At 33.8% G+C, this 16070-nt stretch overlaps 1 long non-coding RNA gene across 2 annotated transcripts in view; it reads right to left on the reverse strand.

Annotated features, from left to right (window-relative positions):
- Positions 1 to 915: 915 nt before the first annotated feature.
- The window catches only part of LOC129059045 (uncharacterized), an 83004-nt gene continuing 67849 nt past the window's right edge, over positions 916 to 16070 (reverse strand). Inside the window, exons 3-4 of one of the 2 annotated variants that reach the window (XR_008524662.1) lie at positions 15938 to 16000; positions 916 to 1132 (exon numbers count right to left, since the gene is read on the reverse strand). This is a non-coding gene — a long non-coding RNA (uncharacterized LOC129059045). Of the gene's footprint in view, positions 1133 to 8551; positions 8616 to 15937; positions 16001 to 16070 lie in introns of those variants that run through there. The other variant, XR_010139879.1, reaches the window with a different exon arrangement.

Consider the following 16070-nt stretch of genomic DNA (forward strand, 5'->3'; position numbering starts at 1 on the left):
ACTTAGAAATGGAATAGGTATATCTTTGATGTTTTTGAAGAAACATCAAAACATATTATAGAGTGAAAGTTTGTTCTCCCCCGAAGTCCATATATTGAAGCTTGAATCTCCAGTGGATTTGGAGATGATGCCTTTGGGAGGTAATTAGGTAATTACAGTAGAGTCTTCATAAATGGGATTAGTGCCCATACAAGGCAATAAGGAGCCTAGAGCTCTCTCCTTCCACTACGTGAGGATATAATGGGAAAGTGACTGTCTGCTACCCAGAAGAGGGCCCTCACATGGACCCAACCATGCTGGACCCTGATCTTGGACTTTTTGCCTCTAGATCTGTGAAAAATAAATTTTTTTTTTAATAAGCCCCCTAGTCTATGGTACTTTGTTATAGCAGCTCAAAGTGACCAAGACACTAACACATTGTTTTCCAAATTGGTTGTACCATTTTACATTCCCACATGAAAATTCAAAGAATTTTAGGGGCTTCACATCCTCACCAACACATTGTATGATAAGTCTTGTTAAAATTTTACCATTTGAATAGTTGTGAAGTGGCATCTCATTGTAGTTTTAATTTCCTTATGTTAATTTGTCTAGAAGCTGAAACTTTGGGTGATGAATAACAGGAAGGAAAACTGTCTAGTTTCTCAGGCATCTCCATCATCACAGGAAACTCAAAGTGGAAAAAATTATTTATGTTCTCCTTATTCTCTCTACATCTTAATCACATTTATTTATTCATTATTCACCATTATAATAATTTCACACAATATTTGGGAAAGCTACATAAAAGGAATAAGTATTCATAACTTTTTACCTTGTCATATTTACTATTCACATTTTGGTCTACTTTATCCTATTTTCTCCATCATAATAAAATTGTGAACATTTATTAAAGACTCACAACGATCCAGGCTTAAAGTATATAGACTCATACAGCTTACAGAAATTTTTTCAACAATTTTATAATATCATTTTATTCCGTCACGTAAATTTTAAAAAGAAGACTAGAGAAGGCTCAGAACATTATGCTAGCAACTAGCAAAGCCCAGACTTGTTTCAATATATTTCTGACTCCAAAGAGTATTCTTTCAGCTTCTTCAAGACAGTCTCTTGAGTTAGGTTGTAAAATAGTCTGATTAAAAAGGAAAAACAATATAACTGAGTTTTAAAGGTATTGAAAGAATGTCTTTGTTGCAGGTAACAAAACCAACTTACCAAGTAGACTCAGACAAATGGGTTGAACAGACTCAGAATAACCAGCATGGCATACTGATTCAAGGTTCCAGAGACACAGCTCTTATACCCTCCTATAGAACAGCTTGGTTGAATTATTTAATTCTGTAATTTCATTTACCATCTCAGATGGTACATTTCTCAGAAGAGACTGTTTTAGAAGAACTCTAAGAAAAACTACACTTCTAAAATGTTTAACTCTACTTCAGATGGAAAAGCAGTGAAATGGGTTGAATGACCTTTAAATTCTCAGCTCTCAGTGTCATTTGATGCTGACAGAGATAAATCACAGGAGTATATTAGAAGATTATCTGACTGGTCAAAATATGGCCGAAGCACATTGGATCTGCAAGTGTCAGCTCTATTTAGAGAAAAGGACCGATTTTGCTGAAGCAAGCAATATTCACCACAGTGAAAAATCTTATTTTTGTTTATTGTAGCTATAGGCAATAAAATAAGGCTATATATGTTCTAGAAAAAAAGCCAATTAAGGAGTTAGAGATACTATATGTATTTTTATTTAAAAAATTTAAAAATATTCTTAAAGCTCAAAAATAAAAATTGAGAACTTCTATAAGTTGAAAATTAATTAAAAGTATGGATACAGGAAAGAAAACTTGTTCCCTAAATCCTTAGAGTTTAGAACAAAATGTTGATTTTAGGACAAATAAAAATAAGCTCTTTTTTCTACTATAGACTACAATGTAGAAGGCTCATTATCACTTGATATAGTATAAAATAAATAGAACATCCTAAAATGCTCAAGAGGATTTGTGAGAGAGTTGGACATTTTGGACCAATATAAAGATTACTTAGCCAACATTTCTGAATGTTGCAGTGAACACTACACAATAGCTCAAGTTTTCCTCAGAATCATAGTTGCCAGCAGTATAAAGACCTTTATATATTGTTAGTTCAAATTTCTCATTTTAAACTTGAAGAAATTGAGTCTTTAAGATGTGCATAAAGTTCATTACATTGTGAAAGACAGCATTTCAACAAAACAATTCTTATGGATACTCTCAGGCATAGAATGAGTAGTGTGACTTTTATATGGTACCTAGCTTCTCTAAGAATCAATTTTTTTTTCATGTGCAAACTGAAACTAATAATATGTATAAATAGAATTTTGAGAGATAATTTAAATAACTTACCATATTTCATCAAATCGAATACATTATTCTAATAGTCACTTTTATTTTTTGTATGACTAAATAATAAAAATAAACTAATTTTCTTTTAGAGTATTTTTAACATATGTAAAAAATTTGACTTATTTCACTATTTAAATGAAAATATAAAAAATACATTGGTGTATGTGTTACCAAAACTTACAATATTCAGAACCTTACTTTTTAAAGTTGCTTTTAAACTAAAATTGTCACTGTCAATATTGTTTCTCTTTTTCCCTTTAATTGTAATATTATTCTCTGCTGTCAAAAGCATGGGTGTGGCAGCACTTCTTAAGAGAGTGCTCTACTCTTATCTCTGGGATTTTCTCCCACATTGTTAACACTCATTCTGCAGGTGTTGATTCTAGTAATTTTCTATTTATCTAAACACAAAATTTTACTTTGTTTTCTCATTTAAATCGCAATGCTGGAAATGTAGCAACTTATGTTTCAAGTCAATAAAGTTTCTGACACATTGAGGCTCAATATCTTTTTTAACTTTTATTATTTAGGTTTGTGGGTATATGTGAGGGTTTGTTACTGTAGGGAAAAGAAAGAGAGATCAGACTGTTACTGTGTCTATGTAGAAAGGGAAGACATAAGAGACTCCATTTTGAAAAAGACCTGTACTTTAAATAATTGCTTTGCTGAGATGTTGTTAATTTGTAGATTTGCCCCAGCCACTTTGACCCAGCCACTCTGACCCAACCAGGAGCTCACAAAAACGTGTGGTATGAAATCAAGGTTTAAGGGATCTAGGGCTGTGCAGGATGTGCCTTGTTAACAAAATGTTTACAAGTAGTATACTTGGTAAAAGTCATCACCATTCTCTAGTCTCAATAAACCAGGGACACAATGCACTGTGGAGAGCCGCAGGGACCTCTGTCCTTGAAAGCGGGGTATTGTTCAAGGTTTCTCCCCACGTGATAGTCTGAAATATGGCCTCGTGGAATGAGAAAAACCTGACCGTCCCCCAGCCCAACACCCATAAAGGGTCTGTGCTGAGGTGGATTAGTAAAAGAGGAAAGCCTCTTGCAGTTGAGATAGAGGAAGGCCACTGTCTCCTGCCTGCCCCTGGGAACTGAATGTCTCGGTATAAAATCCGACTGTACATTTGTTCAATTCTGAGATGAGAGAAAAACTACCCTATGGTGGGAGGCGAGACATGTTTACAGCAATGCTGCTTTGTTATTCTTTACTCCACTGAGATGTTTGGGTGGAGAGAAACATAAATCTGGCTTACGTGCACGTCCAGTCATAGTACCTTCCCTTGAACTTAATTATGACACAGATTCTTTTACTCACATGTTTGTTGCTGACCTTCTCCTTATTATGACCCTGCCCTCCTACTACATTCCTTTTTACTGAAATAATGAAGATAATAATCAATAAAAACTGAGAGAACTCAGACTGGTGCCGGTGCAGGTCCTTGGTATGCTGAGCGCCGGTCCCCTGGGCCCGCTGTTGTTCCTCTATACTTTGTCTCTGTGTCTTATTTCTTTTCTCAGTCTCTCATCCCACCCGACTAGAAATACCCACAGGTGTGGAGGGGCAGGCCACCCCTTCAGTTACATAGGTAAACATGTGTCACGAGGGTTTGTTGTACATATCATTTCCTCACCCAGGTATTAAGCCCAGTACCCAAAAGCTATCTTTTCTGTTTCTCTCCCTCTTCCCATTCTCCCCACTCAAGGAGACCTCAATGTCTGTTGTTTTCTTCTTTGTGTTTATTAGTTCTTTTCATTTAGCTTCCAATTATAAGTAAGAACACGTGGTATTTGGTTTTCTATTCCTGCATTAGTTTGCTAAGGATAACAGCCTCCAGCTCCATACATGTTTCCAAAAAATACATTATTATCTTGCTCTTTTTTATGTCTGCGTAGCATTCCGTGGTGTACATGTACCACATTTTCTTTGTCCAATCTGTCATTTATGGGCTTTAGGTTGATTACATGTCTTTGCTACTGTGAATAGTGCTGCAGCGAACATTTGCGTACATGTGTCACTAGGGTAGGATGATTTATATTCCTCTGTGTGTATAGCCAGTAATGGGATTGCTGGGTTGAATGGCAAACTACCAACAACATTCTTCACAGAACTAGAAAAAAATTTTCTAAATTCATATGAAACCAAACAAGAACCTGAATAGTCAAGGCAATCCTAACCAAAAACAAACAAACAAACAAACAAAGCCAGAGGCACCATGTTACCCAACTTCAAACTATACTGTGAGGCTACAGTAACCAAGACAGCATAGTACTGGTACTAAAAGAGGCACATAGACCAACAGAACAGAATAGAAAGCCTAGATACAAGGCTTCACAACTATGATAAAGCTGACAAAAACAAATAATGGGGAAAAGAGTTCTTATCCAATAAACGGTGCTGGGATAACTGGTTAGCCATATGCAGAAGACTGAAGCTGGATCCCTTCATTACACCATACACAAACATCAACTCAAGACATATTAAAGACTTAGTAAAACCCCAGAGTATAAAAGCCTCAGAAGACAACCTAGGCAATACCATCCTGGACATAGGAATGGGCAAATATTTCATGATTTAATTACACCAAAAGTAATTACAGCAAAAGCAAAAATTGACAAGTGGGATCTAATTAAGCTTAAGAGCTTCTGCACAGCAAAAGAAACTTATCGACAGAGTATAAAATAACCTTCACAACAGGATAAAATGTTTGCAAGCTATGCATCTGACAGAGGTCTAATATCCAGCATCTATAAAGAACTTAAACAGATTTACAAGAGAAAAACAACCCCATTAAAAAGTAGGCAAAGGAAATGAACAGGTATTTCTCAAACGAAGACATACATGTGGCCAACAACCATATGAAAAAAGCTCAATATCACTGATTATTAGAGAAATGTGAATCAAAACCACAATGAGATGCCATCTCACACCAGTTAAAATGGCTATTATTAAAAAGTCAAAAAATAACAGATGCTGGTGTGGTTGTGGAGAAAAGGGAACAATTATACACTCTTGGTGGGAGTATAAATTAGTTCAGCCATTGTGGAAAGCAGTGTAGTAATTCCTCAAAGAGCTAAAAGATACTCAATGTCTTAATATGCTCTTTCTCTGTGGAAAAATCAATCTTATCTGTCCCTGGTTTCTTCCAAGTTTCTTTCTGATATTTTAAGAGAACTAGTAGTATTCCTGACTTTAGTTATAGGGCTTTTTTCCTGATAAGTAATGCTTTCTCGCATAGCACAGAAACAATATATGAAAGAGAATATTGCAATCATGGGTATCTTCTCTTTGATTCTGAGAGAACTTGTAGCTTTTCAAGAAAATATGGAATTGTGATCATCTCTCTGATGAATTTTGCTTTCATTATCAAATTGAGGTTCCAGGTTTAACTGCACGCATTGTTTTGTTTCTGTGTCATTTTACATATGTAATGCCTTTCAATAACTCAACACAATGCAAAATTTTGAATTTACTTTAAACACCAATTAAGCTTAACTTGCGTAGTACCAATGGATTTACATGAGAAAAATATTAAGCAGCAATGGCAAAATTTGCACAAATTCAGGTGATGTAAAATGGGTAATAATTCGTCTTGCATATAATGATGGCAAGATGTCATCTGTTGTAAGAAACATCTATTTCAGCAGGTATTAAAATACACAAATATGACCATTTGAAAATTAACAAAATGTAGTATATTAAACATTTAACAACATCTGGCTTATCAAAGTTTAATACATGATAGACTTTCCTGTCATTATTATTTTGTTATTAATATTATTGTCTAACAAGATATTTTGACATTCTCATTTTTCCAGCCGTGCACAGCTTACTCCTAAGACAATGATATTACAGACTAAATGGACATAACTTTTGTTGAAAATTTAGATACCCAGTATCTTTCCTGTCTTAATAAATCAGATCTTGATTATTCCCAGAATTAAACTTTCTCCATACTTATTATACACAACAATAATTTACTGCTCCCTCAGGATATTTATAGGATCCAAAGATTATATTATCTGGTCACAGAATCATTTATAAACGCATTTTTAGATGAAGAATATACTCATTTTGACCCAGTGATTAAGGAATTTTTTATCCATTTGTGAGTTTTGAAATATTAATGATGGCAAAGCTTCTTATTGTTTAATCAATTTTAGATCCTATGACTTTAATGATCTTGCATGTTTTCAAATACTTGAAGAGTCAAGCATGGTTTCAACGTCCATATCCTTTGAAGTTACTTAACATGAAACCATTTCTCCCTCATATATCTTCTCTGTAAATTTTCATTTATTTTAGCGGGCCAAATATTAATATAGAGGGATATGTATTAGACATGTGATGCACATAGATAACTGTGAAATAGTCATTTATTTTATTGCCTATGTGGGCCAGAAGGAAAGAAAACACGACTCAATTATAAGAGTGCATAGGCATCAACACTTTTTAACAATAAACTTACAAAGAAATACGGCTCATAAGGTCTAACAGGAAAGCCTACCGATTTTGAAAATAATGATCACATAGGTAGGTAGCACATGTTTGGTTAATCTGGAAATTAATCTTGAAAGATATGGCTTTGTGGGTGAAGTCATAGTTCATGAGTTCTCAAGAGTGAGTTTTGCTACATAGATAAAACAATGAGTGATACATCTGCAAATGAAATAAATAGATAAATAAATAAATCATTTTGAAATATTTAGATCCTTAACAAACTAAATCTATAGGTCACAGTTTTTCACTTTCTCCTTTTGACATAACTGCTGTCACTATTATTATACCTGTTTTGTCCACTGGGAAAGCTATTCTCCACCTTTTTCACAAGCTCTAAAATCATGTTTTCCTATCATTCTTTAATATTTTGTTTAAGAGCTTTTTTCTTTTCCAAATGAACCTACATATTTTTATTCAATTTCAAGGTAGATCCTTAAGAGTTAAAAAGCTTAGACTCTGAACTCAGATAGTGGAAAGGACCACTTCTCCCCATAAAAATTTATTTAATCTTGATCAAGTCACTACACTTTTGATATAATTAGGTTTTGTGTACCCAATCACATCTCATCTTGAATTGTAATCCCCATAATCTCCATGTGTCAAGGAAGAGACCAGGTGGAGGTAATTGAATCATGGAAACAGTTTCTCCCATGCTGTTCTCCTGATGGTGAGTGAGTTCTTACAAGATCTGATGGTTTTATAAGGGGCTCTTCCCCCCTTCACTTGGCAATTCTCCTTCAACCTTGTGAAGAAGGTGCCTGGCTTCTTCTTCACCTGCCACCATGATTGTAAGTTTCCTGAGGCCTCCCCAGCCATGCCAAACTGTGGGTCAATTAAACCTCTTTCCTTTAAAAATTACCCAATCTCGGGCAGTTCTTTATAGCAGTATGAAACTGGACTGATACAGCCTTCAACAGTCTCTGTATGTTCATCTAAAAATAGTTTCTACCTTAAGGGCCTGTTGGAATGATTAAGTAAAGAGTGTGCACAAATGAATCTGGCACACAATAAGCACTCAATTATGCTTTTTAAATTTTTATTTTATTTTTCAATTAATTACACATTTTTAAATATTTATATAACTTCCATTAAATCCCATTTTTACCTAACAGGCTATGTAGTTGACTATATTATTGGCTCAAAGCCTTTACTCCTCTGTGAACAAAGGTCCTTAACCATGTGACTTTAATTTCTCAATTAAAGTGGTAAAATAGATTTCCGAGCTCCTACTTATAGGTTCAGCCATGTGACTCTTGGTCAATAGAAATTAAGGGAAGTGTGTCTTAACAAATCTTGCACGTTTTTCCTTGCTGTAGTAGGACTGTAATAGTTTTAATAATGCATGGAGGCACACTAATACTATGTATAGGACATACTTATGCTAATTTATTCATTGTTTACCTGAAATTCAACAAAATATTTATGAATAATGGGAAAACATGGTTTTAGAGCTTGTTAAAAAGGTGGTAAACAGCTTTCCCAGAGGACAAAACAGGTATAATGATAGTGAGAGTAGTTATGTCAAAAGGAGAAAGTGAAAAACTGTCAGCTATAGATTTAGTGTGTCAAAGATCTAAATATTCCAAAACGATTTATCTATCTGCAATTTATTTGGCAATATTATCTATTATGCCTCTGCCATTTTTATGAGAACATACCAGATAGCACTCTGGTCCTGAGAAGAAGATGAGAAACAAGTAGAACACAGGTTCCCCAGCTGAACTGCAGCATGAGAGATGCCAAAACAAACACACCCATAGTTATTCAAGTATTCATACATAGGTAACATAATTATGTATAAAAGTCAAAGATAATCTGCAAGCTACTAAAATAAAGAAGCAACTTTAGCAAAATTGCTAGGTAAAATTAAATATATAAAAAGTATTTTCATATGCTAGCAATAAACACAAAACAAATAATTAAAATATGATATTATTTCAATAAAATTAAATGGTGCCAAATACTTTGGAAAAAATTTGACAAAAGTATGCAGAACTTCATATGAGAGAATACAAAATTTCTGGAGAAAATATAAAGACTTAAATTGAAAGATACAGCACATTTGTGGATTAGAAAGTTTTCTATATTAAAAATTTCAGACCTTTCCAAATTAATCTTTAGATTCAACATATTTCTAACAAAAATCCTAGCAGTTTTATTTTTTTCTGTGGAAGTGGTAAATTATTTACAAAAATGTTTTGGGTAACATAAAGGCCCAAGAACAGCCACAGCAATCTAGAAGAAAAATTTGGAGAACCTACAATATCACATTTAAAAAGACTTGGTATAAAGATATGGTAATTAAGGATATAAACACTAATCAAAGGACAGAACAGAGTTCAAAAGAAATTCCAAATATAGAGAGTTACCTCATACTTGAAAAAGCTACCACTGCAGCATAGTGGAAAATTTCTGATCGTATTAATAATTAAAGCTGGGTTAACTAAACATTTATTTGAAAAAAAAAACTTGAACCTTACTTCACACATCACAAAAATAAAAACATTACAAATTGCAAATATGAATATGAACAAAACAAAGTTTTTTTTAATACAAATAGTCATGATCTTGGAGTAGGAATAATTTCTTAAAGAAGGCACAAAGATTGTAAATTTAAAAGAAAAAATAACACTGTAAACTGTGATAAAACTTTAAAACTTCTGTTCACCAAAAGACATAATTAAAAAGTGAAATGACAGCTCAGAATTTGGGAAAAGATACTCATTGTACATATATCTGAAAAAGGTCTTATATCCACAGTATGTAAAAAAAAAAAAATTCCTGTTACCTACTTAAAAGTGGACATCTAGTAAGAAATGGGCAAAATTCTCAACAATATATATACTTTAAAGAAGAGGGTGTTCAAATCATCTTCAAATACATGAAAAATTCTCAACCTCATCAGGGGAATTCCAATTAAAATCACTAGTATGGCTTGAATAATTTTAAAAAATACCAGTGTATGTGAGAATATGGAGCAATTAGGCTCTCATGCACTGCATGCAAATAGGTAAATGTGTACGACCATGTTACAAAACAGTACTTACTCAACATGAATATATGCATACTTTGAATGAGAAATCTCACTCTTAAGTCTATCCCTAACAGAAACGGGCACATATGTTCATCAAAACACAATAATAACCATGTAGGCAGGAACTACAAACTATTCAAATTTTTATCAACAGTAAAATGGATAAAGAAGTTGCGGCAAATTCACCGAATGAAAAATAATGTAGAAATGCAAATAAACAATTTATCACTACACAAAAGCATAGAAAATATCAAAAATTAAATATTAAGCAAAAGAAACTTACAAAAAATGAGGTCATATTCTAAATTCACTTAAACTACAAAGACTGAAAAAACTAACGTATTATATTTCAGTCAGGCTAGTGCTGACACTTGGCATGGAATGGTGGCAGGAAGGGACTGTGGAAGTTGTTCTAGGATTCTAGTAATGGTTGGTTTATTGATCTGGATGCTGTTGACTGACTTCATCTGTTAAGTTTGTAAAAATCCATCAAGCTTTATTAATGTTTGTATGTGTGTGTGTTGTCTTTTCACAAATTACACTTCAATAACAAATTATGAAAGAGAATAGTGTAATAGGTGCCAGAAAAAAGCACATGCTGTCCAAGGGAAGCAGTAATGATTGCCCAAATAAAGGCTTGAATTTAATTGAGTGAATGTAATTTGAAAAACTTACATTGCTCTTTTGAGAACCAATTTTGTGTTCAAAAAAATGATAAACATGAATCTTGTTACTCAAATTTTATAAGATGTTGTGAAAGTACAAATTAATCATTTAATTTTGATTTCATTAATGGCCAGCTATATAGTTTAAACCAACTTTCTCATTAAGGATAACTAAAAATATTGGAAGAAATGTTTAAAACTTAAAATATAAAAAATACAAAAAATATCAACAGCAAAAAACACGAAAAATCTTACATAAACAACTTAACAGTATACTTTAAAGGACTAGAAAGAAGAGCAAACTAAGCCTAAGTATGAGTGAGTAGAAAGAAGGAAACAATAATAATCAGAATAGAAATAGATGAAATGGAGACAGAAAAACAATAGAAAGATTAATAGAACTAACAGTTTTTTAAAAAGATATAATTGATAAATCTTAGGCTACCAATTAAGAAAAAAGAGAAAAACTCAAAGAAAATAAGAATTGAAAGATGAGACATTACAACAAATACCACAGAAATATCAAATTCGTGAGACAACCATGAGCAATTAACTATATACCAACAAATTAGTAGAACTGAAGAAATTTATTATGTCCTAGACACATTAACCTACCAAGACTAAATCATTAATAGAAAATCTAAACAGGCAATAATGAGTAATGAGATTGAATCAGTAACAAAAAGTCTCCCATCAAAGAAAAGTCCAGGATCTAATGGCCTCACTGCTGAATTCTATCAAACATTTAAAGAAGAAATAATACAAATCTTTCTAAAACTCTTCCAAAAAATGAAGAAGAGAGAGTGTATTCAAACTCATTTTACGACCCTAGCATACCCTGATACCAAAGCCCCAGAAAGACACTAAAAAAAAAGAAAATTATAGGCCAATATTCCCATTGACTGTAGATGCAAAAATTCTCAGCAAAATACTAGCAAACTAAATTTAATAGCCCATTAGAAAGATCATTCACCATGGTCAAGTGGGACTTAACCTAGGGACACAAGAATAATTCAACATATACAAATCAATAAATGTGATACACCACAATAACAGAATGAAGGACTAAAGCCATATGATCATCTCAATTGTTACAGACACATATTTTACAAATTTCAACAACTTTTCATGACAGAAACTCTAATCAAATTAGGTATATAAGGAGTGCACCTCAACACAATAAAGGTTATATGTGACAATTCCATGGCTAACATCATAATGTTGAAAAGTTGAAAGCTTTTTCTATAAGATTAAAAAGATAATAATGTCCACTGTATTAGTCCATTTTCATCCTGCTATGAAGAAATACTCAAGGCTGGGTAAGTTACAAAGAAAAGGAGGTTTAATGGACTCATAGTTCCACATGGCTGGGGAGGCCTCACAATTGTGACAGAAGGTGAAGGAGGAGGAAAGGCACATGTTACATAGTGGCAGGCAAGGGAGTGTGTTCAGGGGACCTGCCCTTTATAAAACCAGCAGATCTCATGAGACTTACTCACTATCACGAGAACAGCATGGGAAAACCTGCCCCCATGATTCAATTACTTCCCACTGGGTCTCTCTCATGACACGTGGGGATTATGGGACTACAATTCAAGATGAGATTTGGGTGGAGACACAGAGAAGCCTATCACCCACTCTCACCACTTTTATTCAACATAGTAGTGGAAGTACTAGCCAGCAATAGGTCAAGAGAAAAAAGTAAAAGGCATTCAAATTGGAAAGTAAGAAGTTAAACTGTCATTATTTGCAGAAGACATAATCTTATATATAGAAATCCCTAAATACTCCACCAAAAACCTGTTAGAACTAATAGACAAATTCTGTAGTGTTTCAGGAAACAAAACTAACATACAAAAGTCAGTTTTTTTCTATATACTAACAATAAACTATATGAAAAATAAGTCAAGTAAACAATGTTATTTACAATAGTATCAAAAAGAATAAATTTAGAAATAAGTTTAACCAAAGAGGTGAAAGACCTGTACATGGAAAATGATAAAATATTGATAAAATAAATTGAAGCAGACACAAATAAATGGAAAAATACCCTACGTTTATTGACTGGAGGAATTAATATTGTTAAATGCCCATGCTACCCAAAGCAATCTATAGGTTCAGCACACTCCCTATCAAAATTCCAGTTACATATTTCACAGAAATAAAGACTATTCTAAAATTTAATATAGAACCACAAAAGCCCCTAATAGCCAAGGCAACCTTGAGCAAAAAGAACAATACTATAGGAATTATGCTATCTGGCTTCAAAATATACTGAAAGCTTTAATAAAACAGCATAGTGAAATATTGGTACTGGAATAAAAACAGATACATTGAGAAATAAAGCAGAATTGAAGACCCAGAAATAAAACCGCACATTTATGGGCAATTGATTTTCAACAAAGGTGCCAACAGCACACATGGGACAAGGACAGTCTCTTCAATAAATGATGTTAAAACAAATGGATATTCACATGCAGAAGAATGAAATTAGACCCTTATCCCACACAATATATAAAAATTCTATCAAAACAGATTACAGATTTGAATGTAAGTAGGACCTGAAACTATAAACCCACTAGAAGAAAACATAGGGGAAGAGGTCCATGACATTGATCCAGACAATAATTTTTAACATGACCCCGGAGCACAATAGAAAAATAGGCAAGTGGAATTACATCATACTAAAAAACCTTCTGCACAACAAAAGAAACACTTAACAGAACAAAAAGCAACTTTCAGAATGGGAGAAAATATTTGCAAATCATACAGTTGACAAAGGGTTCTGCAATACATTAGAAACTTAACTCAATAGCAAGACAACAAATCATCCAATTAAAACATAGACAAAGAACCTGAATAGACATTTCTCAAAAGAGGACATATAACTAGCCAACAGGTATATGAAAAAATGCTCAACATCAGGAATCATCAGAAAAATGCAAATCAAAACCACAATGAGATCACTTTACACTTGTGAGAATGGCCAATATAAAAGAGCCAAAAGATAACAAATGTTGGTGGGGATGTGAAGAGGGAACCTTTGCACACTGGTGGTCAGAGTGTAAATTAGTACAACCATTATAGAAAACAGTATGGACGTTCCTCAAAAAACTGAAAATAGAATTACCATATGATCCAGCAATTCAACTTCTGGGTATACATCCAAAAGAATTGAAATCAATATGTCAAAAAGATGTCTGAACTCCCATTTTCATTGCAGCATTATTCACAATAGCCAAGATGTGGAATTAAGTATCCACAAACAAATAGAGGAATAAAGAAAATGTAGCATATTCACACGTATGTTTATTGCATCACTACTCACAATAGCAAAGACTTGGAACCAAGCCAAATGTCCAACAATGATAGACTAGATTAAGAAAATGTGGCACATATACACCATGGAATACTATGCAGCCATAAAAAAGGATGAGTTCATGTCCTTTGTAGGGACATGGATGAAGCTGGAAACCATCATTCTCAGCAAACTATCGCAAGGACAAAAAACCAAACACGGCATGTTCTCACTCATAGGTGGGAATTGAACAATGAGAACACTTGGACACAGGAAGGGGAACATCACACACCCAGGCCTGTTGTGGGGTGGGGGGAGGGGAGAGGGATAACATTAGGAGATATATCTGATGTAAATGACGAGTTAATGGGTACAGCACACCAACATGGCACATGTATACATATGTAACAAACCTGCACGTTGTGCATATGTACCCTAGAACTTGAAGTATAGTAAAAAATATATATAAAGAAAATGTAGCATATAAACACAATGAAATAAAATGCAGCCTTATAAATGAAGGAAATTCAGTCATTTGCAACAACATCAATGAACCTGGATGACATCATATTAAGTAAAACAAGCCAAGTATAGAAAGACAGATACAGACATATTTCATTTTATTGTGCTTTTCTTTATTGTGTTTTGCAGATACTGTGTTTTTTTTCAAATGGAAGGTTTGTGGTGACCCTTCATCAGAAACTCTATCAGCAAGATTTTTCCAACAGTTTGTGCTCATTTTGTGTCTCTGCGCCACATTTTGGCAATTCTAACACTATTTCAAACTTTATTATTATTATTATTATTTAAGTTATGGTGGTCTATGATCAGTCGTCTTTGATATTACTATTGGAACTGCCTTGGGGCACCATGATCAATGACCATATGAGACGGTAAACTTAATTGATAAATGTTGTCTATGTTTTGTCTGCTCTACCCACAAGCTGACTCCATTTCTCTCCTGCTCCTCAGGCCTCCCTATTCCCGAAAACAGAACATTATTGAAATTTGAGCAGCATAATAACCCTACAATGGCATCTAAGTGTTTAATGAAAGAAAGAGTAGCATGACTCTAAGCAAAAAGCGAGAAATGATTAAGCTTAGTGAAGAAGGCATATCAAAAATCAAGATAGGCCAAAAGATAGGCTTCCTGTGCCAAACATTAGCCAAGTTGTAAATGCAAAGGAAACGTTCTTGAAGGAAATTAAAAATGCCACTTCAGTGAACACAAAAATGATAAGAAAGCAAAACAGTCTAATAGCTGCTAGGGAGAAAGTTTTACTGATCTGGATAGATGATCAAACCAGCAACAACATTCCCTTAAACCAAAGCCTAATCCAGAGTAAGACCTTAATTTTCTTCAATTATATGAAGGCTGAGAGAGGTGAGGAAGCTGTAGAAGAAAAGTTGGAAGCTGGCACAGGTTGGTTAGTGAGGTTTAAGTAAAGAAGCCATTTCTATAACATAAAAGTACAAGTTGAAGCAGCAAGTCCTAGTGTAGAAGCTGCAGAAAGTTATCCAGAAGATCTAGTTTAGATCACTGATGAAGGTGGCTACATTAAATAACAGATTTTCAGTTTCAGCACAATAGCTGTCTTTGGAAGAAGATGCCATTTAGAACTTTCATAGCCAGAGAGGAGAAGTCAATGCCTGGCTTCAAAGGACAGGCTGATTATCTTATTAGTGCCTAATGCAAATTGTGATTTAAGTTTAACCTAATGCTCATTTATCATTTCATATATGCCAGGGCCTATTTATGCCAAGTATTCTCTGCCTGTGTAATGTAAATGGAACAACAAAAGCCCAGCTGACAGTACATCTGTTTACTGAATATTTTAGGCCCACTGCTAAGACCTACTGCTCAGAGAAAGAAAAAAAATTCTTTCAAAATGTTACTGCTCATTAACAATGCACCTACTCACCCAATAGCACTGATGAATATATATAAGGAGATTAATGTAGTTTTCATGCCCACTAACAAAGTATCCATTCTGCAGCTCATAGATCAAGAAATAATTTAAACTCCTAATCCTTATCTAAGAAGTACCTTTTGTGAGGGTATAGCTTCCATACATAGTGAATCCTCTTGGCAAAGTAAGTTGGAAATCATCTGCAAAGAATTCACCATTTAAATCCCATTAAGAACATTTGTGATTCATGGGAGGAGGTCAAAATATCAA

Source organism: Pongo abelii, chromosome 3 (assembly GCF_028885655.2).
Source record: "Pongo abelii isolate AG06213 chromosome 3, NHGRI_mPonAbe1-v2.0_pri, whole genome shotgun sequence".
Classification (NCBI taxonomy): domain Eukaryota; kingdom Metazoa; phylum Chordata; class Mammalia; order Primates; family Hominidae; genus Pongo; species Pongo abelii.